The sequence below is a fragment of the Oryctolagus cuniculus genome, chromosome 15 (assembly GCF_964237555.1).
Source record: "Oryctolagus cuniculus chromosome 15, mOryCun1.1, whole genome shotgun sequence".
In the NCBI taxonomy this organism is placed as follows: Eukaryota; Metazoa; Chordata; class Mammalia; order Lagomorpha; family Leporidae; genus Oryctolagus; species Oryctolagus cuniculus.
Window position 1 is genome coordinate 40,078,359 of NC_091446.1, and position 7,347 is coordinate 40,085,705.

Consider the following 7,347-nt stretch of genomic DNA (forward strand, 5'->3'; position numbering starts at 1 on the left):
TTTCCCTGAAACTACAAATTCTCACCCCTCTTTGAACCTTCCCTTCCCGGACCATTGGTGTGCTCCCTCCCTATTCCGCCATCTTGGAACCAATAATAATATAGTATTATAAACTACTCAACATAACCTATATTATAGACCCCAGAAATTTTGCAAATTTTTGGTAAATGTTTCTTTTTTATTTGAAAGGGAAAGCAAGAGAGAGTGAGCAAACTAGTGTACAACTGACTGATCTTCCTTCTACTGGCTCACTCCCAAAAGTCTACACAGCTGGGACTGGGCCAGACTAAAGTTAAGAGTTAGGAACTCAATCTGGGTCTCCCAGGTGGGTGGCAGGGCCCCAAGTACTTTAGCCATCAGCTGCTGCCTCCCAGAGTGTACAGTAGCAGGATACTGGATTGTGATCAGTGGAGATTCCACCCCAGCCTTTCAGATGTGGGGTGCATGCAACCCAAGTGGCAGCTTAACCTTCTACTATACAACAATGTCTGCCCAGAACTTGTACATCCTGTAAGTAAAAGTTATCACCTTTTTTACCACTACCTACTGGTGTTCTGCACACCCCCACATATATAGGACTTGAAGACATAAAACTTCCAGAGGCCAGTGCTGTGGCATAACAGGTAAAGCTGCTACCTGCAGAGCCAGCATCCCATATGGGTGCTGGTTCAAGAACCAGATGCTCCATTTCCAATACAGCTCTCTGCTATGGCCTGGGAAAGCAGTGGAAGATGGCCCAAGTCCTTGGGCCCCTATACCCACTTGGGAGACCCAGAAGAAGCTCCTGGCTCCTGGCTTTGGATTGGCACAGCTCCATCCATTATAACCAATTGGGGAGTGAGCCAGCAGATGGAAGACCTCTCTCTCTCTCTCTCCTTTTCTGATTCTCTGCCTCTTCCTCTCTGTAACGCTGCCTTTCAAATAAGTAAATAAATCTTAAAAAAAGAAAGAAAGTATAAGACTTCCAGGTGCAAACAGAGAAAGAGGTTGTTGACTTTGTCCTTGGCAACAATTTTTTTCAAAGTGACACCAAAAGCACAGGCAACAAAAGCAAAATAGATCTTTGTAAAAATTAATAATGGGAATAGTAGGAGAGGGAGGCAGAAGAAGGATTAGAGCATGGGCAAGATTGAGGGTAAGGTGGGAAGTATCACTATGTTCCTAAATCTGTATGTATCAAATACAGGAAACTTATATACCATAAATAAAACAAAAAAGCAAAAAAAAAATGTGATAACAGCAAATCAAAAATCTGCATAAAAAGGAAGAAATTAACAAAATGAAAAGGTAACCTATGAGAAAATATTTGCAAACTGTATGTCTAATAATCAGTTAACATCACAAACACAAGAAACGCATACATTTCTTCCTCTTATAATGCCATTGTCCTAAGGGGTTAGGGCCTCAGCATTATGATGTAACTTAATTGTATTTCCTCCTTGAGATACGTCACATGGAGGGTTAGGGTTTTCACTGTCAATTGGATGTTCGAGGCACACAAGTAAATTCACAGCAAGGGATCAATGTAAGACAGTTGGTCAAAAATCTTTCGAATCATAGAGATTTTCATTAATACAAAGTTTGTATTGAAAAAGGTTTAAGAGAACCTGTCAAATTTGCTCTCTTAAAAGTGGAAACTCCTCTGAGAAGAATGTTTCCAAAGGAGGCACTTCAGGATTTCTTGATCCCTCCATTTTTGTGTTACCTTTTATGCTATGTGAGTAGAGGTAATATATTATTTAATGTCTTTAAAAAGTCACTATCAAAAGAGACTAAAATTACCTTTCAAAGACGTCATCGTTAAAATCAGAAATTTTACAGTGCTTTTCAGATATATTTCTGAACAGAAAATTGTGGCACTAAATCCCTGTTCCTTTGCTTCACTTTCTTTTTCACTCCAAGGGACAAGAAACAGTCCTGGTTAATCACCCCATTAATGGTGCACTATCCGGGAGCCGCAGTGCCAACTGTGCTGCCATTGTATGTAGTCTGAAAAGGTCACTGTGACTTAAAGTGAGTACTGCAGATGAAGGAAGCTGTATGCATGAGTTGGTGGTGATTCATTCCCAGATCATCCTGGGGTGCATCAGGATGGGGTGCTGATCAGTGTCTCCTATCACAGGATTAACCACTCCACAGACATTTAAGGTTACTAAAAATGGCTCATCTACATTATCTGCAGCCTTCCAATATAACTCTTGTTAGTCGATCACTTATCATAAAAGAGGGACTGTTCTTAGTCAATAGATGTTTACTGAACACCATCTCTGTGCACTGGCTGTCACTGGAGATAAAATACAAATATGGGCACCCAATGACTTCTCTAGGAATGAGGAGGGGAAATACCAGCACCAAGGCCAGTCCAGATAATCCACTTCTTTGCTTCCACATCAACACACAAATGAAACCTACCCTTTCCTCTTTGCTGATGCTGACAAACTCATCATCACTACTTGCCTTAATACCACTGGGACTCCGTTCACCATACCATGTGTTTCTGCTTCCAGTTGCCAAATCAGTTTAGGGCACTTGGCTCATCTTTGTCTTAGATTATCATCCCTATATCACTCATTTTGCTCCTACCTGGTGACTCAATTTCTGAAAGATTTTGAAACTGGAGGTCTGTCATGCATAAATCTTCAGAACGCTCCTTTCCTGCCATCTTGCTCTAACTAAAAACTGAGTCACCCTAAATTCACTTCTTCCTTTAAGTGTTAGAAATTTTCTCTCCCAAACCCTCATGCCAAGGGTCCTGGGAGAAACTGACAAACTCCTTGTACCTTACTGCCTTCTCAGACCCTTCTGCTTTCCTTGTAAAGTAATAATACTCATTATTCCTGCTTGCTATGGTTATCTTTAAATTCCCAGATTATTCCCTCTGACTGCCTTAAGTTTTTAGCTTCTAGTTCATTGAACTCTTACCAATCTTATTCTTGTCATCATCTGCTATAATATTTAAATGCATATAAATAATCCTCTTAATACCTTAGTCCCTAAGTTCCTTGACACCATCTGCCCCAGAATCTGTCTCTCAACCCGAATTTACTGCCAGGTTCACACTTTCCACTTCATTATTACCTTAAACTGTAACCACATAGTCTCAATTTTAAGCATACCACTCTTTGATTTCACTACTGTCAGGGACTAATTATCTACTAAAACTTCCACATTTTCTGTGTCCAATGCTACCTCTGTAGTCTCATTTGCTTTCTCATACAGATTAAATTTCCTGATTTTTCATGGTCTCTCCCCTATTTTCTCCCACTACCTTCTGATAATCTTCACCTGGGAAAACCACAAATTTAGTTAAGTCCAACTATAGACCTTCTTCTGCATCAGTACAGAACAGAACTGCACATTATATAAATATATATTTGTGTAGTTTGCACTTCATGAAACTATAGTCATATGAGGACTTTAAAGAAACAGCAATATGCAATCAGTTGCAATATGCATAATGGCTCATTCATTCTCCCAATCTATTCTAGATATCTTTTACACCTTCATTTCTATTCTTAAACCTCACTCTTGGGGGATAGCACTGCGTTCTATATGGCTTAAAAATATGAATGTCAAAAAGAGAATTTGTACAAGTTACCACCACTCCACATTTGTTACCCCTTCTTTTAATGCCATCTTCCTTTAGTAACTGTCTGTGAATGGTCTATGCTCCTATAAAGCTAATCTTCCTCTTAGAAGTGAATCCCATTCCATTTCCTATTGAACTCATTCCAGTCAAAATTGTCATTCCACCAACCTTACCAAAATTATTCTTGTCTAGACTCTAGATCAACAATGATCTCATATTGCTAAATCTAATTTTAGCTTAATTTCATTAGTTGATTGCATTGTCTTCCTTGAAATATCTTTCCCCTTGAATTCCAGGATACTACAACCTTCATTTTTCAGCTGGCCTGCTCACTGGCATTTATTGGCCTCTTTTTTTGGTCTCGTCTTTTCTTCTTGACCTCTAATTATTGGTCTTCTCTGCTTTTTTAATTCTCTTGATGATTGTGCCCATGGTTTTAAAGCATTTATCTTCTGATGGTTGTTAAAATTAATATTTAGCTGTATCTTTACTAAACTCAAAATTAGAAACCAATTTTTAATGTGCCTACTATGTTCAATTTACTGCCAGAGTGTGCTAGGTCTAATAGAACTGTATTTAGGGATTACACAAGGCCTCAACTTTAATACCAACTCTAATACTTCCTTTATATGAATGTTGTTGTTTCCAATTTGTCTGTTTTCCTTGTAGGAGGATTATATTCCTCTTAATCCTAACAACATAAAAGATGCGCAACTTTCTTTAGTCAAAGAAATATGAAGAGTGTTGTGTGCTAAATCTCAGCAAAAACTTTAAGAGTCACATGTTGTCCCTCCATTGCTCTTTTGTCTCTCCCACACACCTGACATGGGGCTGCTTCTTCAGCCTTGGTTCTGCAATGTAGGAGATGCAAGAAAGGCAATGGTAATTCACAGCTTTCCTTGCACGAGCGGAAAATAAACACTTTTCATTGAAACACACCAAGTTTGAGACTCATTATGCAGTATAACCTAATGTTTTGAACAAATATCACAGCTGTCTCATTTATACAATACGGAGAACATAATAGTATTTCCCTTGTCTGTGTAAGAGACAATGATGTCTGCCCTTTCTCTCTACCACAAACATTTATTAAGTATCACATTTTTTTTCTCTCTTCCTACACCATTGCATTATGTCATTTCTGCAGGATTTCTAGCTTGTGTCTGGCATCTTAGAACTCTGGGTTAACTTGATAGGAAGCCAGTGCAGGTTTTTTTATTGGCTGTGAGTGGTACAGGCTGCCCATTGCTGAGTGACTGTGGGTACAAGGTTAAATGCAGCATTGGCTTCTGTCCCCACTGCACGTCAGTATGGTAAAGGAGATGTTGCATGCTGAGCTCAATGGTTGCTTGTTGGAAAGATGTATATGTCATCTCATTAATCATCAGTACAACCTTTCCAGGCAGCTAATTATTCTCATTTTGCAAATACAGACACTAAGCCTCAGTATGGTTAAAGTTTTTACATCAACTGGTAAAAGCCAGAAAGAATTCCATAACCCTAGGTTTTCCACTCCAGATCCCTATGTCCTTTGTACCACATGCTTTATCTGCAAACTGTTTTATATCTGGTGTTCTGGGAAGCACACAGTGGAGCGTTCTTTTGGGCACAACATTTAAACACTTTATGTTTTAGCATGTCAATGAATGCAGCTTCAGCGAGATCCTTGTTTTGTTTCAAGGTATTTTAGGAGCTGGTGGAGAGGGTCAGATGGTGATTATGATTCCACCTAATGGTTGTGAAATATAAAACAAAAGTTTCACCTGAGAGGAGACAGCGAGTCTTGATTTGTTTTGGACAATATGGCTGAAATGGATCCCATACAAAAATGGGGAAGATTGTGAAAGACATAACTTTTTCTAAAATTCACTCTGGTAAGTATGGAAAACAAATCAGTTGTTACAAATGGGGGGGGGGTCAGATGGCTTTTATGACGGAAGATAGTGTTCTTCTTCTCTTACTTAGTTGCGTTTTATTAGTTATTTGTTTCTAAGAGACTGCTGACATTTTCTTTTCCATTTTGCCTGTGTACACCAGTAACCCAGCGACTGACCTCAATGGTTTAATAAATAAAGAGCTCTGAACATGTTCCCACTTGTACATTAACCTTAAAATTACCTAACACATTCGTTGAGGAAGCTTTGGTGGAAATCCCAGAGGACAAAAAGCTTTGATAAAATGGGAATGGTTTGATCAGGACATTTTTGCCTATTGTGAAAATCCCAGTTGGCCATGAGTCAACAATGAGTTTTTGTTAGAGGACATCATGGTTAAGTCAAAAAAAGCTTTGGAGTTGAAAATTGGATTTCAAATCCAAGCTCTTCTATGGGTTAGTTTTTTAGATTTCAAGGCAAGTCACTTAGCTTGTTTTGCAGTTAATGTGTGAAAAGTAATTAGAACTGTGGTCTATATTAAGCACATAGAAAATACTGTCTTACATTATTATTACTAATGATAATTGTATGATGTAGCTGTTCACATTTACTTTAGAGAGATATTAATAATATGAGACCTTTTAAATAAAACAACTAATAAATCATTGCACCATGTTCAACACTATGGATAGGCTATGTCTGTACCTACTGATTCCTTAGCCAAATTACTCACAGATGCTTTTTCTTTGATAGGAGCTGGATTTTTTTAAGTTACCTGGGTGATTCTGATATGTACATGTTTGGGAACTACTAACTCAACACAGTAGCAACTGTGTTTTAAGATTAACTATTTATTAAGCACCTATCATGTGCCAAGGGGAATAGTAAGAACTAGAGGAAATTTTTAAGAACAATGAGAAATGATGCTTGCCCTAAAGGTTTTATCTACAATAAAATGACACATGCATACTAAAAGTTGCTTAATAAAATAAAATAATAAAATGATTTGTGGATTGTATAGATCAGACATTAAATTTTACCAAACCTGATAAAAGTTGGAGGGCTTGTTATACCAATGTAAATACAAACTGTAAAGTGAAGTAGGGTGACTTGCTGAACCTGTCCTGAATCTGGCATTGCCTGTTACCTGACTCACCTAGAGGATTGTCATCTAACCCTTTAATGATCTTAGCTGAAGGATTGGCTTAACCACTTTAAAGAAGTATCCAACATCTCCCACAATAAATAGTGATTTCCTATGGAAACTTCCCTCAACTTTAAGACAGATTTATATTAATTTTACCTATAAATGAAAGGAAACACACATTCAAGCAGCCCCTGCAATTTCTCCAAGAGAATTGCAATTATCATTTATAACTAAGAAATTTTTTGGCATTTCACACATCACAAGTCTTTATTAACAGATGTTATTGACATGTTCTTTTTTGACAGATGACAAAATATATCCTTTAAAATATAATTGATAGAAAAAAAGAAACATTTTAAGAACTAATATAGAATTTTAAACTTGGATGAAGTGACAGTATGTCCCTTACTTATTCTGAGTGATCAAGACTCAATCAATACAATTTCAGGAATGAAAGTTCCTCTTTATCTCTACTGTGATTAAAATAAGGGTCTTTTGATCTACTCATCACCGACAAAAAATGCAGCCTTTATCTCTGGGGAACTGATTGCAAAAAACTGCTTTCTGTAAGGCTTATTTTAGTCTAGAATTCATTTTCATTGAATTTGTAGTACAAAATTAACATGGTTGGTTATATACCCCAAGGAAAAGTTGAGTCATGGAAAGTGAGTGAAAGTCTATACTTGTATCATGAGCTCATTTAGGAAGAAACAAAGCAGAACAAAATAAGGAAGCAG